This window comes from Bombina bombina, chromosome 1 (genome assembly GCF_027579735.1).
Source record: "Bombina bombina isolate aBomBom1 chromosome 1, aBomBom1.pri, whole genome shotgun sequence".
In the NCBI taxonomy this organism is placed as follows: Eukaryota; Metazoa; Chordata; class Amphibia; order Anura; family Bombinatoridae; genus Bombina; species Bombina bombina.
In genome coordinates this window covers 1,229,258,494-1,229,280,587 of record NC_069499.1, presented here as the reverse complement: position 1 = coordinate 1,229,280,587, position 22,094 = coordinate 1,229,258,494, and the positions used below count along the sequence as shown (strand labels likewise).

The 22,094-nt window shown below is 36.6% G+C and overlaps 1 pseudogene; it reads left to right on the top strand.

Moving 5' to 3' along the window:
- Positions 1-891: 891 nt before the first annotated feature.
- The window catches only part of LOC128664161 (uncharacterized), a 127,951-nt pseudogene continuing 106,748 nt past the window's right edge, over positions 892-22,094 (top strand).

Sequence of the window (22,094 nt, the reverse complement as noted above, 5' to 3'; positions counted from 1 at the left end):
CCAGTTCTCAGAGTCTCTGGCAATTCATGAAAATGGGGTAAACCTGAATCCAGGGTAAAAATACTCCAAATGTACCGTAGTTACCCACCTCCGAAATCAAAGATTCCCCTCAAGTTCTTGGGTCCATAGTCGGTGGGGAGGTTGCTGGCCTGCAGTCCTCTCCAAGTATAAAAGTAACGGAAGCTTCCTTTACAACTTATATTCCACACAGCCATTGGCTGCACACTATAGTAACCTATTTATAACTATCCCTAATTGGCCACAGCAGAGAAGTTAACCTAAGTTACAACATGGTAGCTCCTATTGTTTTATAGACACTAAAACTTTTCACTTATTTTGTCAATATTTAAACAGCTAATAAACTTACATATACTGTAAATGTTACTTTCAGGGTAATGTTTTCTTTGAATGCATCATTCTACCTAGCATTTATTTAGTGTATAATGTCCCTTTAAAGAAAAAGCAATTTGCCTTGTGTGAGGGTAACAGCACATATTATCTTGTGTCCTTAGGTGACACCCTCATTGTCACTCAGCAATGAAGGCAAAGCTGCTGAAGGTATAAACGCAGCATTGTTCCCTGTTCTCTAATCATCTGGCAGCAAGTCTATTTATGACAAAGCAGATGGTTATTGAGCATTTTTGTTTCTAAAAAGGCTTTAAAAAAAAGTATGTATTATATTATGAGGTGTGTATCTTGTATACAATAAGCTGGTGTACCCATAACATTTCTGTTTCCACTCTGGAACACAAAATGCTAATTCACAAGTGAAAAACATGTACTTGTCATTTTTTAAGGAAGAGTGTCCTAAAGAGACAAACAAAAGGACAGTCAGCATTACAGAGTAACATAGCAGCTCTGAGCACAGTGAGAGGACATTCAGTACTAAAAATGTCTGAAGTCAAAATGCACTCTGTACTTCTGACGGGATCAAACCGAGGGATTGGATATGAATTTGTGCTGCAGTTTTTGAAGAGTGAAAATCCTCCAGAAAAGATCTTTGCTACATGTTGGGACCCAGAAGCAATTTAAAGCCAGGTGACAGGAGTCACATAACAATGTGAACTCTCTGCATTAAGAAAGACAACAAATTTAAATCAAACACCACAGAGTAGGCATAAGCCTTCTGCAGAACTCCCAACTGTCCCCATTTGAGAGGGACAGTCTCTGATTCTGAACTCTGCCCTCTGTCCCTCTGAGACAGCCATGTGTCCCTCTTTACAGAATTTCCCTTAGCCCCACTCACAGAACACCCACAAACTGCCCTGACACACCCACAGACCACCCAGAAACACCCACAATTGTGCCCACTAACCACCCATGATCCCTTCCCTCCCAACAAGGCTATCAACCTCCTGCGTCCCTCATTCTTAGACACAAATGTTGGGACATATGCTTCTGCACAACACACAAGAACAATCTATCAACCACAACTATCATTGTAATGCCAAATGATATTGAACTCAAAACTCAATTTCTCCAGGGAGAAATGCGTTGTTTACTGAATTGTGTGATGTTAGATAGTTTCTTATTAGAAATTAGTCCATGGGCATTCTTTATCTGTTAGAAAACAGAATCAAACCAATGTATTTCAAACCAAGATACTGTATTTTTACAGTTAAAATTTCTCTTGTGTCATCATAACATATGAGCTAAGTCTTAAAGGGACAGTAAAGTCAAAAATAAACATTAATCATCCAGATAGAGCATGCAATTTTAAAACACTTTCCAACATACTTCTATTATCAAATTTGCTTTGTTCTTTTGGAATCCTTTGTTTAAAAGCATATGAACATGTTTTCAGATAGCTCCCAGCAGTGTATGGCTTCTGCTTCAACAAAGGATTCTAAGGGTCTGCTTTATCAATCGCTGTCGGCATTTAACATTGCAGAAGCAACTGGTGAACTGCTTGTGCAATGCCACCCCCTGCAAATTTGCAGCCAATCGGCTGCTAGCAGGGAGTGTCATTTAACCCGATCGTATAAGATCGCGCGGATTGATGTCCACAGCCTCAGAGGCAGCGGACCAGTTAAGGAGCAGCAGTCTTAAGACCGCTGATTCATAACTGTTGTCTCCAGCGAGCCTGAAGGCTCACGCAGAAACATGAGCACCAGGGGGTAATAACTACCTAGCTAAAATAAATACAAAAGTACCTGTAAAATAAACCCTAATCTAAGTTACAATTACACCTAACACTACTCTATAATTAAATTAATTACCGAAACTACCTACAATAAAATACAATTATATTAAATAAACTAAATTACGAAAAAAAAAAAACACTAAATTACAGAAAATAAAAAAGAAATTACAATATTTTAAACTAATTATACCTGACCTAATCTAATCCCCCTAAGAAAATAAAAAAGCCCCCCAAAATAATAAAATTCCCTACTTTACACTAAATTACAAATAGCCCTTAAAAGGGCCTTTTGCTGGGCATTGCCCCAAAGTAATCAGCTCTTTTACCTGTAAAAAAAGAAATACAATACCACCCCCCAACATTACAACCCACCACCCACACACCCCTACTCTAAAACCCACCCGATCCCCCCTTAAAAAAACCTAACACTACCCCATTGAAGATCACCCTACCTTGAGCCGTCTTCACCCAGCCGGGCACCAGTGGTCATCCGATGGGGCAGAAGAGGACATCCGGACCGGCAGAAGTCTTCATCCTATCCGGGCAGAAGAGGACATCCGGACCTGCAGACATCTTCATCCAAGCGGCATCTTATATCTTCATCCATCCGACGAGGAACGTCTCCATCTTGAAGACCTCCGGCGCGGAACATCCTTCTAGGCCGACGACTACCCGACGAATGGCTGGTCCTTTAAATTATGTTATTCAAGATGGCGTCCCTCGAATTCCGATTGGCTGATAGGATTCTATCAGCCAATCGGAATTAAGGTAGGAAAAATACGATTGGTTGATTTAATCAGCCAATCGATTTGAAGTTCAATCCTATTGGCTGATCAGCCAATAGGATTGAGCTCGCATTCTATTGGCTGTTCCAATCAGCCAATAGAATGCGAGCTCAATTCTATTGGCTGATTGCATCAGCCAATAGGATTTTTCCAACCTTAATTCCAATTGGCTGATAGGTTTCTATCAGCCAATCAGAATTGAAGGGACACCATCTTGGATGACGTCATTTAAAGGAACCTTCATTCAACAGTCGCCATCGGATGGAAGAGGATGCTCCGCTTCGGATGTCTTCAAGATGGACCCGCTCCGGATGGAAGAAGATAGAAGATGCCGTCTGGATGAAGACTTCTGCCAGTCTGGATGTCCTCTTCTGGCCGGATCGAATGAAGACTTCTGCCCCCCTGGAGATCTACTTGTGCCCGGCTGGGTGAAGACGGTCCAAGGTAGGGTGATCTTCAAGGGGGTAGTGTTAGGTTTTATTAAGGGGGTATTGGGTGGGTTTTAGAGTAGGGTTGGGTGTGTGGGTGGTGGGTTTTAATGTTGGGGGGGTATTATATTTTTTTTAACAGGTAAAAGAGCTGATTACTTTGGGGCAATGCCCCGCAAAAGGCCCTTTTAAGGGCTATTTGTAATTTAGTATAGGGTAGGGAATTTTTTATTTTGGGGGGATTTTTTTATTTTATTAGGGGGATTAGATTAGGTGTAAATAGTTTTAAAAAATTGTAATTCTTTTTTTATTTTCTGTAATTTAGTGTTTTGGTTTTTTGTACTTTAGTTTATTTAATTTAATTGTAGTTAATTGTAGGTAATTTAGTAAATTAATTTAATGATAGTGTAGTTTTAGATGTAATTTTAATTTAGGTTAGGATTTATTTTACAGGTAAATTTGTACTTATTTTAACTAGGAAGTTATTAAATAGTTAATAACTATTTAATAACTATTCCACCTAGTTAAAATAAATACAAAGTTGCCTGTAAAATAAATATAAACCCTAAGCTAGATACAATGTAACTATTAGTTATATTGTAGCTAGCTTAGGGTTTATTTTATAGGTAAGTATTTAGTTTGAAATAGGATTCATTTATTTAACTGTAGTAAATTTATTTAGATGTATTTAAATTATATTTGTTAGGGGGGTGTTAGGGTTAGGGTTAGACTTAGGTTTAGGGGTTAATAAATTTATTATAGTGGCGGCGACGTTGGCGGCGGCAGATTAGGGGTTAATAAATTTAATATAGTTGTGGCAACATTGGGGGGCAGATTAGGGGTTAATAAATAAAATGTAGGGTTCGGCGATGTTGGAGGCATCAGATTAGGGGTTGATAAGTATAATGTAGGTGGCGGCGGTGTCCAGAGAGGCAGATTAGGGGTAATAATATAATGCAGGTGTCGGCGATGTCGGGGGGCGGCAGGTTAGGGGTTAACAAGTGTAAGATTAGGGGTGTTTAGACTTGGGGTTCATGTTAGGGTGTTAGGTGCAGACATAACATTTATTTCCCTATAGGAAACAATGGGGCTGCGTTAGGAGCTGAACGCTGTTTTTTTGCAGGTGTTAGGTTTTTTTTCAGCCGGCTCAGCCCCATTGTTTCCTATGGGGAAATCGTGCATGAGCACGTTTAGCCAGCTCACCGCTACCGTGAGCAGCGCTGGTATTACAGTGAGATGTGGAGCTAAATTTTGCTCAACACTCACTTTTTTGAGGCTAACGCCAGCTTGAAGAATACCTGTAATACCAGCGTTGTCTTAAGTGAGCGGTGAGAAAAAAAGGCTTGTTAGCCCCGCACACCATTACCAACAGAAATTCGTAATCTAGCCGGAAGTTTTTTCATGGGATTCCCTTAGCGATGCCATTACGAGGCTAAAAAACATAATTTATGTAAGGACTTACCTGATAAATTAATTTCATTCATATTAGCAAGAGTCCATGAGCTAGTGATGTATGGGATATACATTCCTACCAGGAGGGGCAAAGTTTCCCAAACCTCAAAATGCCTACAAATACACCCCTCACCACACCCACAATTCAGTTTAACGAATAGCCAAGAAGTGGGGTGATAAGAAAGGAGCGAAAGCATCAAAATAAGGAATTGGAATAATTGTGCTTTATACAAAAAATCATAACCACCACAAAAAGGGTGGGCCTCATGGACTCTTGCTAACATGAAAGAAATGAATTTATCAGGTAAGTCCTTACATAAATTATGTTTTCTTTCATGTAATTAGCAAGAGTCCATGAGCTAGTGACGTGTGGGATAATAAATACCCAAGATGTAGAACTTCCACGCAAGAGTCACTAGAGAGGGAGGGATAAAATAAAGACAGCCAATTCCGCTGAAAAATAATCCACAACCCAAAACAAAAGTTTTAATCTTAATAATGAAAAAAACTGAAATTATAAGCAGAAGAATCAAACTGAAACAGCTGCCTGAAGTACTTTTCTACCAAAAACTGCTTCAGAAGAAGAAAACACATCAAAATGGTAGAATTTAGTAAAAGTATGCAAAGAAGACCAAATTGCTGCTTTAAAAATCTGATCAACAGAAGCTTCATTCCTAAACGCCCAGGAAGTAGAAACTGACCTAGTAAAATGAGCTGTAATCCTTTGAGGCGGAGTTTTATGTGACTCAACATAAGCATGATGAATCAAAGACTTTAACCAAGACGCCAAAGAAATGGCGGAGGCCTTCTGACCTTTCCTGGAACCAGAAAAGATAACAAATAGACTAGAAGTCTTTCTAAAATCTTTAGTAGCTTCAACATAATATTTTAAAGCTCTCACTACATCCAAAGAATGTAAAGATCTCTCCAGAGAATTCTTAGGATTAGGACACAATGAAGGGACAACAATTTCTCTACTAATGTTGTTAGAATTCACAACTTTAGGTAAAAATTGAAATGAAGTCCGCAACACCGCCTTATCCTGATGAAAAATCAGAAAAGGAGATTCACAAGAAAGAGCAGATAACTCAGAAACTCTTCTAGCAGAAGAGATGGCCAAAAGAAACAGAACTTTCCAAGAAAGTAATTTAATATCCAGAGATTGCATAGGTTCAAACGGAGGAGCTTGTAAAGCCCTCAGAACCAAATTAAGACTCCAAGGAGGAGAAATTGACTTAATGGCAGGTTTTATATGAACCAAAGCCTGTACAAAACAATGAATATCAGGAAGATTAGCAATCTTTTTGTGAAAAAGAACAGAAAAAGCAGAAATTTGTCCTTTCATGGAACTTGAAGACAAACCTTTATCCAAACCATCCTGAAGAAACTGTAAAATTCTAGGAATTCTAAAAGAATGCCAGGAGAATTTATGAGAAGAACACCAAGAAATATAAGTCTTCCAGACTCGATAATAAATCTTCTTAGACACAGATTTACGAGCCTGTAACATAGTATTAATTACTGAGTCAGAGAAACCTCTATGACTAAGAATCAAGCGTTCAATCTCCATACCTTCAAATTTAATGATTTGAGATCCTGATGGAAAAAAGGACCTTGAGATAGAAGGTCTGGTCTTAACGGAAGAGTCCAAGGTTGGCAAGTGGCCATCCGAACAAGATCCGCATACCAAAACCTGTGAGGCCATGCTGGAGCCACCAGCAGTACAAACGAACGCTCCTTTAGAATTTTGGAGATCACTCTTGGAAGAAGAACTAGAGGCGGAAAGATATAGGCAGGATGATAATTCCAGGGAAGCGACAACGCGTCCACTGCCTCCGCCTGAGGATCCCTGGATCTGGACAGATACCTGGGAAGTTTCTTGTTTAGATGAGAAGCCATCAGATCTATTTCTGGAAGTCCCCAGATTTGAACAATCTGAAGAAATACCTCTGGATGAAGAGACCATTCGCCCGGATGTAACGTCTGGCGACTGAGATAATCCGCTTCCCAATTGTCTACACCTGGGATGTGAACCGCAGAGATTAGACAAGAGCTGGATTCCGCCCATACAAGTATCCGAGATACTTCTTTCATAGCCTGAGGAGTGTGAGTCCCCCCTTGATGATTGACATATGCCACGGTTGTGACATTGTCTGTCTGAAAACAAATGAACGATTCTCTCTTCAGAAGAGGCCAGAACTGAAGAGCTCTGAAAATTGCACGGATTTCCAAAATGTTGATTGGTAATCTCGCCTCCTGAAATTCCCAAATTCCCTGTGCTGTCAGAGACCCCCATACAGCTCCCCAACCTGTCAAACTCGCATCTGTTGAGATCACAGTCCAGGTTGGAAGAACAAAAGAAGCCCCCTGAACTAAACAATGGTGATCTGTCCACCACGTCAGAGAGTGTTGTACATTCGGATTTAAGGATATTAATTGTGATATCTTTGTATAATCCCTGCACTGGTTCAGCATACAAAGCTGAAGAGGTCGCATGTGAAAACAAGCAAAGGGGATCGCGTCCGATGCAGCAGTCATGAGACCTAGAATTTCCATGCATAAAGCTACCGAAGGGAATGATTGAGACTGAAGGTTTCGACAAGCTGAAACCAATTTCAGACGTCTCTTGTCTGTTAGAGACAAGGTCATGGACACTGAATCTATTTAGAAACCTAAAAAGGTTACTCTTGTCTGAGGAATCAATTAACTCTTTGGTAAATTGATCCTCCAACCATGTTTTTGAAGAAACGACACAAGTCGATTGGTATGAGATTCTGCAAAATGTGAAGACTGAGCAAGTACCAAGATATTGTCCAAATAAGGAAATACCACAATACCCTGTTCTCTGATTACAGATAGAAGGGCACCGAGAACCTTTGAAAAGATCCTTGGAGCTGTTGCTAGGCCAAACGGCAGGGCCACAAACTGGTAATGCTTGTCTAGAAAAGAGAATCTCAGAAACTGAAAGTGATCTGGATGAATCGGAATATGCAGATAGGCATCCTGTAAATCTATTGTAGACATATAATGCCCTTGCTGAACAAAAGGCAGAATAGTCCTTATAGTTACCAGTTTGAATGTTGGTATCCTTACATAACGATTCAATATTTTTAAATCCAGAACTGGTCTGAAGGAATTCTCCTTCTTTGGTACAATGAATAGATTTGAGTAAAACCCCAGACCCTGTTCCAGAACTGGAACTGGTACAATTACTCCAGCCAATTCTAGATCTGAAACACATTTCAGAAATGCCTGAGCCTTCACTGGGTTTATTGGAATGTGAGAGAGAATAAATCTTCTCGCAGGTGGCCTTACCTTGAAACCTATTCTGTACCCTTGTGAAACAATGTTCTGAATCCAAAGACTGTGAATCGAATTGATCCAAATATCTTTGAAAAATCGTAACCTGCCCCCTACCAGCTGTGCTGGAATGAGGGCTGCACCTTCATGTGGACTTGGGAGCTGGCTTTGGCTTTCTAAAAGGCTTGGATTTATTCCAGACTGGAGACGGTTTCCAAACAGAAACCTTTCCTTTAGGGGAAGGGTCAGGTTTCTGTTCGTTATTCTGACGAAAGGAACGAAAATGATTAGCAGCCCTATATTTACCTTTAGATTTTTTGTCCTGAGGCAAAAAAGTTCCTTTCCCCCCAGTAACAGTTGAAATAATAGAATCCAACTGGGAACCAAATAATTTATTACCTTGGAAAGAGAGAGAAAGCAAAGTTGACTTAGAAGACATATCTGCATTCCAAGTTTTAAGCCATAAAGCTCTTCTAGCTAAAATAGCTAAAGACATATACCTGACATCAACTCTAATTATATAAAAAATGGCATCACAAATAAAGTTATTAGCATGTTGAAGAAGTTTAACAATGCTATGAGTATTATGGTCTGATACTTGTTGTGCTAAAGCCTCCAACCAAAAAGTGGAAGCGGCAGCAACATCAGCCAAAGAAATAGCAGGCCTAAGAAGATTACCTGAACATAAATAAGCTTTCCTTAGAAAGGATTCAATCTTCCTATCTAAAGGATCCTTAAAGGAAGTACTATCTGTCGTAGGAATAGTAGTACGTTTAGCAAGAGTAGAGATAGCCCCATCAACTTTAGGGATTTTTTCCCAAAACTCTAATCTGTCAGATGGCACAGGATACAATTTCTTAAACCTTTGAGAAGGAGTAAATTAAGTACCCAGATTATTCCATTCCCTAGAAATTACTTCAGAAATAGCATCAGGGACAGAAAAACTTCTGGAATAACTATAGGAGGTTTAAAAACCGAATTTAAACGCTTAGTAGATTTAGTATCAAGAGGACTAGATTCCTCCATCTCTAATGCGATTAAAACTTCTTTAAGTAAAGAGCGAATAAATTCAATTTTAAATAAATATGAAGATTTATCAGTGTCAATGGGGCCTAGTTATCAAGCCGTCAACCTCAAATACGCTGGAATTCCGCAGCGTATTTGTGGCGAGGCTGATTCGCCTTAGTTATCAAAGGCTAAAGACCAGCAAAAGTAGAATTTTGTGACGTAAACTTTGATCCGCCGGACTCAGTCCGACACAGATCGATTCTTACGTCACTCCAGATGTTCCGCACACAAGTGCGGCACAATCTGACTACTTTTGCTAGTTATCAAAAAACTAGCAGGTACGCTCTGCACTTTTCCGGCCCAGCTTACCTGGTTTTCAATCCGCCACCCTGGAGGCGGCGGATCCCATAGGAATCAATGGGAGTCTGACCATAGTGAAAGTACAAGTTTGCTGTTGCCCGACATCCTATTGATTTCCATGGGAGATGTCTGCACCTAACACCCTAACATGTACCCTGAGTCTAAACACCCCTAATCTAACCCCCCCACACCGCCGCAACTAAATAAAGTTATTACACCCTAAACCGCCGCTCCCGGAGCCCACCGCAAGCTACTCTATACATATTAACCCCTAAACCGCCACTCCCGGAACCCACCGCCACCTACCTTATACCTAGTAACCCCTATCCTGCCCCCCCTATACCGCCGCCCTCTGTAATAAAGTTATTAACCCCTATCCTGCCGATCCCGCACCTCGCCGCAACTAAATAAATAGTTTAACCCCTAAACCGCTGCTCCCTGACCCTGCCGCAACCTATATTAAATTTATTAACCCCTAATCTGCCCCCCTACACCGTCGCCACCTATAATAAATTTATTAACCCCTATCCTGCCCCCCACTACACCGCTGCCACTGTAATAAATTTATTAACCCCTAAACCTAAGTCTAACACTAACCCTAACACCCCCCTAACTTAAATATTAATTAAATAAATCTAAATAATATTTCTATTATGAACTAAATTAATCCTATTTAAAACTAAATACTTACCTTTAAAATAAACCCTAATATAGCTACAATATAAATAATAATTATATTGTAGCTATCTTAGGATTTATTTTTATTTTACAGGCATCTTTCAATTTATTTTAACTAGGAACAATAGCTATTAAATAGTTATTAACTATTTAATAGCTTACCTAGCTAAAATAAAGAGAAATGTACCTGTAAAATAAAAACTAACCTAAGTTACAATTACACCTAACACTACACTATACTATTAACCCCTAAACCTAAGTCTAACACTAACCCTAACACCCCCCTAACTTAAATATTAATTAAATAAATCTAAATAATATTTCTATTATGAACTAAATTAATCCTATTTAAAACTAAATACTTACCTTTAAAATAAACCCTAATATAGCTACAATATAAATAATAATTATATTGTAGCTATCTTAGGATTTATTTTTATTTTACAGGCATCTTTCAATTTATTTTAACTAGGAACAATAGCTATTAAATAGTTATTAACTATTTAATAGCTTACCTAGCTAAAATAAAGAGAAATGTACCTGTAAAATAAAAACTAACCTAAGTTACAATTACACCTAACACTACACTATACTTTAATAAATTATTCCTATTTAAAACTAAATACTTACCTGTAAAATAAACCCTAAGATAGCTACAATGTAATTAATAATTACATTGTAGCTATTTTAGGGTTTATATTTATTTTACAGGTAATTTGGTATTTATTTTAGCTAGTTAGAATAGTTATTAAATAGTTATTAACTATTTAATAACTACCTAGCTAAAAGAAATACAAAATTGCCTGTAAAATAAATCCAAACCTAAGTTACAATTAAACCTAACACTACACTATCATTAAATACATTAAATAAATTAACTACAAATAACTACAATTAAATACAATTACATAAACTAACTAAAGTACACAAAAAAAAGCTAAGTTACAAAAAATAAAAAAAATAGGTTACAAACATTTTAAAAATATTACACCAATTTTAAGCTACTTACACCTAATCTAAGCCCCCTAATAAAATAACAAACCCCCCCAAAATAAAAAAATGCCCTACCCTATTCTAAATTAAAAAAGTTCAAAGCTCTTTTACCTTACCAGCCCTTAAAAGGGCCTTTTGTGGGGGCATGCCCCAAAGAGTTCAGCTCTTTCGCCTGTAAAAGAAAAATACAACCCCCCCCCAAAATTAAAACCCACCACCCACATACCCCTAATCTAACCCAAACCCCCCTTAAAAAAACCTAACACTTATCCCCTGAAGATCATCCTACCTTTAGTCGTCTTCACTCAGCCGAGCAGCGATGGAACTGAAGAGGAGAACCTGAGCGGCAGAAGTTATCATCCAAGGGGCGCTGAAGAAATCTTCCATCCAATGAAGTGATCCTCCAAGCGGCGCTGAAGAATTCTTCCATCCGGGCGATGTCATCTTCCAAGCGGCGCTGAAGAAGCCTTCTATCCGGGCGATGTCATCTTCCAAGCGGGGTCTTCAATCTTCAATCTTCATCCCGCCGACGCGGAACATCCTTCTTTACCGACGGACTACCGACGAATGAAGGCTCCTTTAAGGGACGTCATCCAAGATGGCGTCCCTTCAATTCCGATTGGCTGATAGGATTCTATCAGCCAATCGGAATTAAGGTAGGAAAAATCTGATTGGCTGATGGAATCAGCCAATCAGATTCAAGTTCAATCCGATTGGCTGATCCAATCAGCCAATCAGATTGAGCTTGCATTCTATTGGCTGATCGGAAGATTAGGGGTATGTGGGTGGTGGGGCTGGTAAGGTAAAAGAGCTTTGAACATTTTTAATTTAGAATAGGGTAGGGCATTTTTTTATTTTGGGGGGTTTGTTATTTTATTAGGGGCTTAGATTAGGTGTAAGTAGCTTAAAATTGGTGTAATATTTTTAAAATGTTTGTAACCTATTTTTTTTATTTTTTGTAACTTAGCTTTTTTTGTGTACTTTAGTTAGTTTATGTAATTGTATTTAATTGTAGTTATTTGTAGTTAATTTATTTAATGTATTTAATGATAGTGTAGTGTTAGGTTTAATTGTAACTTAGGTTAGGATTTATTTTACAGGTAATTTTGTATTTCTTTTAGCTAGGTAGTTATTAAATAGTTAATAACTATTTAATAACTATTCTAACTAGCTAAAATAAATACAAAGTTACCTGTAAAATAAATATAATTCCTAAAATAGCTACAATGTAATTATTAATTACATTGTAGCTATCTTAGGGTTTATTTTACAGGTAAGTATTTAGTTTTAAATAGGAATAATTTATTTAAATATAGTGTAATTGTAACTTAGGTTAGTTTTTATTTTACAGGTACATTTCTCTTTATTTTAGCTAGGTAAGCTATTAAATAGTTAATAACTATTTAATAGCTATTGTACCTAGTTAAAATAAATTGAAAGATGCCTGTAAAATAAAAATAAACCCTAAAATAGCTACAATATAAGTATTATTTATATTGTAGCTATATTAGGGTTTATTTTATAGGTAAGTATTTAGTTTTAAATAGGATTAATTTAGGCCTAGATTTGGAGTTCGACGTTAGCCGTGAAAACCAGCGTTAGAGGCTCCTAACGCAGGTTTGTTACGCACTCCGGTATTTAGAGTTTATTTACCGCCACTCAAAATACACCTAACGCTCACATTTCTACCGCCACCTCAGACCCAGTAGTAAACATATACCGACAAAAAAAACATCCACGAATCCCAAAAAAAATATTACACAAAGTACACTTACACTCATACAAACACTACACTATATTTATTTTTCATATTTAATATTTTTTCTGCAAAATACAAAGTATTAAAGTTGCGAGATCTCGGGTGTTTGAAAAAAATCCACACAAATCCATTTTCCCATTGACTTACATGGACATATGGGAAAAGACCCTCATATACCTACATCTAACTAATAACATTATCACAAACATACACTCATCGATGCATACAAACAATATACACCACATGACATACACAAAATATTTATTTATTACAAAAAGAACACGATTTAGTTACTTTTTCACACAAGCTCATGACGTCACTCACTTTACGAGGAAAACCAGTCTTAGAAAAAAAAATTAGAAATCTTTAGAGCCTCCATTGACTTCTATTGGGAAGACGTGCTAGTGCACGCAAAACCCTCATTTCCCTAACGCACGCAAATAGCGTAGACTGAAAAACTCCAAATACCAGCGCTAGAAAATACATGATTTCATGCGTTAGACCCAGCTATGATAAATAGATTAAGAAATGACTATTTCCCTATGGTGGACTTATGGTTTTTAATTATTGAATATTCACAACACCATAAAATTGCTTCACACTTTTAGATTACATCAACTACAAATCCACATCACTAGTAACACATTATTATTTAAATAAAATTACATTTAAAATTAAAATAAAATTCACTAAACATTTCTGGATTCACAAACAGTACACAATGGGAAACACCTCTCATTTACCTTTATTATTGCATTTCAGTTATTCAACTCATATGCTTGCAGCAACTGCATATTTACATAGACTTAACACATAATCACTCATGGATGCACATATATTACTTTTAACATTCACTCATACATGTGCATTCAAATGATGGGGGACAAACACATTACATTCTCTACAGGAATCACAAAACACAACATATGGATTTGACTGTACTTTTAACATCATGATTCCATCACAATAAACCATTAGGAATTACCTACAACAAAAACATCATTACACCAGATTACAGATGTCACTTTATGGGAAGGAACAACAATGCCAGACCGCTATATAGAAGTCAGCATATGTGGGACACAATCACAATATATACGTACATGTACATAACACGTATCACCCATGACGCAACCACAAAGCACACATTTATATTTTATTCAGCACACAATAACAATGTAGCACAATACAACAACACAATGAGGATTTAAGAACTACATAGGCAGGTTAATAATATCATGACGTCATTAGAAGATTCAACCATACACATCACAGATTCACCACTGTACCGCCCCTTTAGGAACTTTAACACTCAATACTACAATACAACATATACGTAAACCACACTTTTGAACAGCATTATTATGGAGATTTCAATGGGACAATTAAGAAATATTGTCAGATCGCAAATCAATTATATATATAATACTACAGATGGCAGCCGGAAGTTATTCAGTATTAGTGCAATTTTTATGGGACGCATACAATATTGTCAGATATAAAATCACTTATATATACAATACTACAGATGGCAGACGGGAAGTTCGGAATTATTATTGCGATTTGAATGGGACGCATACAATATTGACAGCTCGGCAATCACTTATATATACAATACTACAGATGACAGCCGGAAGTTATTCAGTATTAGTGCGATTTGAATGGGACGCATACAATATTGACTGCTCGGCAATCACTTATATATACAATACTACAGATGGCAGACGGGAAGTTCGGAATTATTATTGCGATTTTAAAGGGACGCATACAATATTCACATCTCGGCAATCACTTATATATACAATACTACAGATGGCAGGCGGGAAGTTCGGAATTATTATTGCGATTTTAAAGGGACGCATACAATATTCACATCTCGGCAATCACTTATATATACAATACTACAGATGACAGCCGGAAGTTATTCAGTATTAGTGCGATTTGAAAGGGACGCATACAATATTGACAGCTCGGCAATCACTTATATATACAATACTACAGATGACAGACGGGAAGTTCGGAATTATTATTGCGATTTTAAAGGGACGCATACAATATTCACATCTCGGCAATCACTTATATATACAATACTACAGATGACAGCCGGAAGTTCTGAATTATTATTGCGATTTGAAAGGGACGCATACAATATTGACAGCTCGGCAATCACTTATATATACAATACTACAGATGGCAGATGTTACTTTATCGTTTACAAACAATATTGCAGCAACATTGATCGATCACATTCGATGCACATTATACACAACTATGCACTTTCATTCATGTTAGCCTGGACGTGTGCTTGTTACTATAAGATCGCGTTTAATAAATATTGATTACGCATATGATCAAACATTACAAACATGCACTGTATGTGTGATATTTGACACTTTCACATTGAGATTCATTTGGGGAAAACAACATTTCAGCAAACAACAAAAAAACGCCCACTGTGAAAGCATTCGCGCCGCTCACATACAAACAGGTGAATACAATCAGCAATCATTACAAACTCACTACCATTGGACTAATTGTACTATAAATCCCCCAAACAACATGGCCAATGCATCACTTGTGATCCACATCAGATCAAGTGCTTACCTTGTTACGCTGTTTTGAAAGATGGATGATGATGACATGGTAGACGCTGCTGGTGCTGCTATTGGCGAACTAGCTGTTGGTCGAATCAGGCAGCCTCGGCGGCTCAGACCGAGACGAAGGGGTCGTCTGGTTCGAGGTCCTCCTGTCTACAGGGTGAGACCCACCTTGGAAAACATGAGTGACTTTGAGGTTTTTGATAAGTATCGGCTCGATCGCGAACAGCTCATTGGCCTTTACGAGCTTCTTAAACCTCATTTGGAGCCACGTATACAAATAAGGACTGCTGTTCCCGCCATGAGTAAGCTGTCTATACGTCCTGGCCTCCGGGAGTTTTCAATCCGGAGAACTGTACATGCATGGCCTGGCTCAAGGTACATTCTCTGTGGTGTTTGATAACTTTCTGGACGCCATGGTACGTATCAGTAAGCAATACATAGGATTCCCACAGAATGATGGTGATTGGAGGCGCCTGAAGCGGGAATTCTTTGATATTGATCAATTGCCCAATGTCTTGGGAGCCATAGATTGTACCCACATTGCGCTGCGTGCTCCAATTGATGACTTGCCCTTCAGAAATCGCAAACATTTTCATAGCCTCAACGTGCAGTATGTTTGTGACGCACGGATGAGGATTATGCATGTGTATGCGAATTTTGGAGGGGCTTGTCATGATGCCCGCATCCTCTCTCTGTCGTCCCTGTGGAGACAGTTTGAGGAAAGACAAATGCCCCCTGGTTATCTCGTTGGTGAGTATTTGTGCACAACATGGTTAATTAGTTTGACAATTGCCCCTGTAGTTTGTAAATGTTAGCGTCATGTTCAGCTATAGGATGCAATTTAACCATTTGTTATTTACCGACGCTAATGTCTAGTTTTATTTAAATGCAGATATGTAGCATGTCTTACCTTAAGTGCTCAGATAGAGAATGCAATGTAACCATGTAGTTAGCATTTTACACAATGTTTGTTTTCTGAAAAATACGCATATGTAGCATGTCTTAGCTGAAATGGGAAGATATTAGCTAATGCAATTTAACCCTGTCATTGTCTCTTTCCGCTAATGTCTAGTTTTATTTAAATGCAGATATGTAGCATGTCTTACCTTAAGTGCTCAGATAGAGAATGCAATGTAACCATGTAGTTAGCATTTTACACAAGGTTTGTTTTATGAAAAATACGCATATGTAGCATGTCTTAGCTGAAATGGGAAGATATTATCTCATGCAATTTAACCCTGTCATTGTCTCTTTCCGCTAATGTCTAGTTTTATTTAAATGCAGATATGTAGCATGTCTTACCTTAAGTGCTCAGATAGAGAATGCAATTTAACCATGTAGTTAGCATTTTACACAATGTTTGTTTTCAGAAAAATACGCATATGTAGCATGTCTTAGCTGAAATGGGAAGATATTAGCTAATGCAATTTAACCCTGTCATTGTCTCTTTCCGCTAATGTCTAGTTTTATTTAAATGCAGATATGTAGCATGTCTTACCTTAAGTGCTCAGATAGAGAATGCAATGTAACCATGTAGTTAGCATTTTACACAAGGTTTGTTTTATGAAAAATACGCATATGTAGCATGTCTTAGCTGAAATGGGAAGATACAGAATAATATAGAAAGTTATTTTTTGGATGTTTCTGACAACTTTTAATATGGATTATCGTGTACAAAAAAATATTTATAAAACAATATACTAGTTTAAGGATTCTGTTTGAATTATGTTCTGTTCAAAATTTATAGGTGATTCTGGGTACATGAGCCGGCCTTGGCTCATTACCCCCTTGCGTAGCCCGACTGATGTGTCTGAGGAGCGCTACAATAGGGCTCATAAGAGAACCAGGGCGGTGGTTGAAAGGATGTTCGGGCTCCTGAAGATGAGATTCAGGTGCCTGGACCGTTCTGGAGGAGCACTCCAGTACAACCCAAAGAAGGTGGCTAAGATCGTTGTAGCCTGTAGCGTCCTGCATAATATTGCACAGCGGGCTGGGATGCTGCAGGCCATCCCGGTGGACAGAGACCTCCTCAGAGATGAGGAGGATGATCCTGTTCTAGAGGGGGAATTCCAGGACGAGGGACTTGATGTCAGAGCAGACGTCATCAACCGCCACTTTAGACGGTAAAGAATAGAAGTTACACTGGAGTATTTTCAATAGATGTGAACTCTAGGGAAATGACAAGTAGAGAATTGTGCAAACATGTTAGGATTGATCAAATGTTAGAATAATTGTTTAATTTATTCATATAGGTGATGCTCTGGGCATTGGGTCCTATAGCGAGTCTTTGCCACCTGGTTTTTAAAGAGGACATCAGATGGTAAGTAGAAATGTATGGACTGTTGCTGGCATGAATTGTACACAAATACATCATATGGCATACATTTTCAAAAATATAATTTTGTTTACACATTACTTAAAATGTACATAATCAGAAAGGGATCCTCTAGCATGACTATGGTTCAATGTCACGCATTAGAGGTTTGTTCTGCTCAATATGACTCATCTTCACACTTGATAGAAAATAACACAGGTTCATACACAGGCTTAGTAAGCTAGTGACATAAATTTATTATGAAATAGGGGATGGGAGAGGGGTACAGAACTGATTCACACACTTGTATGAATTCTTTTGAAAATATTTCTTACATTAGGGAGATGACTTAATCTAAAGACTGAAAGGGAACAATTTGAAGCCTGACAGTGAAGATTGCCCAGACTGACAGTGGGGAAATTGAAGTATACCAATGGGATCATGTCTGGCATTATCTTTCAATTCTGCTGACCTTGAAAACCATACAAAGACATGTTCACATGGTAAGTGCAAACTATTTGATAGAATAAGGCTGTGGAGACATCCTATTGGAGACACTTAGATGATTTTCTATTTTGTAGATGGTATTTCCCAGTCCTCTATTTAATGAACTGATGAATAAGACACCTATTGAAGATCAACTGTTTACCCCTGAATTGACTTTCAAAGACCATGCATTGTCCAGGTTGGTATACCAATGCATGCTAGTGAAGACTGTTGAATATTAGTAGCTTACATACATTAGTCATATTTAGTTCTTAATTAGATATTTAGGGATCACAATCAGACACTTAGATGATTGTACTTTTTTAGATGGTATTTCCCAGTCCTCTATTTAATGAACTGATGAATAAGACACCTATTGAAGATCAACTGTTTACCCCTGAATTGACTTTCAAAGACCATGCATTATCCAGGTTGGTGCATGCTAGTTAAGAATCACATGAAGAATGTTGATTATTGTTAGCTTACATACATTAGTCATACTTATTTCATCATTAGATATTTAGGGATCACAATCCGAAAAAGGAATACATATTATAGTTGATATAGAGGTATTTGAATGGACATGAAATATTACATTTATGTTCAGCATACATATATTGTTGAAATGTGATATACATTATTATGTATAATTTGAATTTTGGATATTTAAATAGAATTTTGAATCAACAATATAATGGTGTATGTATTTCATTTATTTTAAATCAATTTAATAATTATCTTTAAAAAATGTTGATCAAAGTTAGAGCATAGACACCATATGATTTTAAATGTATTTTATGAATATTTGACAACGTGTATATTAACTTTGTTCCATTTTTATTATTTGTCATTTCAGATTGGCATCTGATGACTTCCAGGAATATTTAATTATTTTCTATTAAATTTATTTTTACATGTTAATACTAAACATTTTATTATTAAATACATTCTTTTGAACAGATTCTACTAAATATCAATATAATCTGTAAATAAATAAAACTTGGACTCCCATGACTTGTAGTTGGCTATTTGACAAGCACATGCATAAGATAAAATAATGCATTAATATTAGAAAATCAAATGCTTCCGAGAATATTAAATTAAAATATATTTTATAACATTAATTGGGGAGTGAGATTCTTCAATGCTTTTCTTTTGAAAATGTAGATATTAAAAATATTTTGGATATGTAGTCAAATGTTTTTTATTTTAACTTTTAAGAAGGTGAAGTGGTTCAATTACATGAAAGTGACAGTGTTGTTGAATGTAAAAATAATTGTATAAGATCTTGTATCTTCCTTAGGTATCTCAAAACATTATTTGAAAAATTCTTTAAATTATTACATTTATAAATGGTAGGTCATTTAACTTTATATTTTTCCAAAGCTAGTTATTGGATGCCAGGTTAATCTATGTCATTTTCTAGTGGAGTCATTTAACTATACTTAGTAATATTATGTATTTATTACAATCTTACCTCTTGGGTTAGACATCAAATATCTATATAGAATGTAAATTCCCCTTTGGTTTATTTTGTCAATGTTAAATCAAAATACAAAATGTTTGGGTCCTTAAAGGGACATTCACAAAGTATATTGTGTATAGATTTTTAAAAATATCATACAAGAATTTAAACATATTTAGAAAGTACTATAGAATTACATTCAGTCTTTAAATATACTTGTTAAAAAAAACAACAATGCACATATCTTAGTCAATTATATAAGGCATCTATATGCAAACAACAATCAGCATCAAAATAGCCTATGTAGAGATGTATTTAATCCAAGAATATATATATATAATTACAATATAATGATTGAATAACAAAACATATTAAGTTGGTCAAATATAAGAATATTATACAAAATGCATACATAACATATAGCTTAATGTCCCTCTAAGCTGAAGGCTCAAAAAGACCTCCTTTAATAAATATATTTCAGTCAGTGTGTAAAACAATCTAGAAGTTAATCTAAATTTGCTTTACTCAGATGTTAGACTAATTTAGCAAAAGGAAGGTGCCTAGGTTTATGATATTTTAAGCATTATTGTGAAATGTTTCTTTAAAGGGGCATGAACTCAAAATATACTTAAAGGTAGACAGTTAAAAAAATACTGATTTATACATTCTGAATGAGTATACTATTTTAATAAACTTTAAAACTTGTCTCATATTATGAATGCTCATTGTGATGTTGCTATCATTACTTTAAAAATAAGGCAGTAAATAGCTAATTTATTTGCTTCAGTACTCTGGACAGAACTTGATTGTTTGGAATAATTGATACAACAATCGTCAAGGACAACCCAGGTTTTTATTAAACAATTGTCCGTAATATAAAATATCATTATTGATTTGCAAAGAAACATAACAAGATAACTGTTAACATTTGATAATCGGATTAAATAATAAAGTTCATTAACATTTCATGCTCAATCACCAATGCTAAATTTGTTTGGACAGTGTCCCTTTAAGAGATTTAAAGAGTGTATTTACTTATCTTCCTATCTTGACATACTTTGCTTGAAAAGCATATCGAGATAGGCTCAGTAGATGAAGATTGGTGGATGCACAGAGATGCCTTATGTGATTGTCTCAACCATGTGCATTTAAATTTCTTCTGTTGAGGATATATAAATACTAAGAGAAAATGATTTACATTTTAAAGTCTAAACAATCTTCTATCTCTACAGATCATTTGATACAATTGTTTGTTTGTAATGTCTCTTTAAAACTAAAGACGCCATTGCACAATAACATATATGAGCACTTCAGACAAATACAAGCTCGAGGTTTATTTGCTAATAACAAAGCTGTAGTTTAATATTTATAAACAGATTATCCAAGTTACTGACATTCTAACCTGAATTTTAATATTAAGAAATATTGCGTGGGAAACGCATCTTGAAACACCAGATTAGCATCTTTAAACATTAGTCTAATGTCACGCAATAGCACACAATCAATGTGCATTATAAAGACATTTAATAGAGCAATGTCAATACTTCACAATAAATTTATTTAAAGAACAATAAAGACATACAATATTAAATGTGTATTTGTATTAAAGAAACAGACCGTTATTAAACCGAGAAATGTCGACAACATTTAATAATGTGACAGTATTAGATTTTAAAGAGTATTTAATCATTAATATTTAACGGATCACGGATATTAAATCTGCGTCACACATATCCGCATGACAGGCCCATGAGTTACAAATAAGTCTACATGAAAAATGAAGTAACAGCACCACCAAGCGGTATGTGTAAGGAAGTTACTAAGATATGAAACATTAAGGAACGGCCAATCAGAGTTCATCACACAAACACAACTTGAGTCAGGATGGTCTCACAGACATTATAACAATATTTCAAACTTTTATCCAATCAGATGTACAGATAAATTGTCCCATGGTGCATCTCATGTTTACTTCACCATATAAAAGTCCATTACACGTTGCCATCTTTGTCAGTTCTCTAATGCCTGCAGGCAATATATATTATTATTATACAACCCAGCAGGCATGTCAGTTCCCAGGTTCACCAAGGAGGAGAGCGCTGCACTGGTCCACGCCGTCAAGGACTTTTATCCCCAGCTGTTTGGGAACAAGAGGAGCTCGACAGATGCGCCTGTTAAGAAGGCCCTCTGGGAGTCTATCACCAATGCGGTTAGATTGGTGTGTGACGTCCAGAGGACCCAGGATCAGATCATGAGGAGATTCGGAGATATGAGGTTGCGTTTATCGAAAAAAGTCAACCTCATAAGGGACTGGGTACAAGCC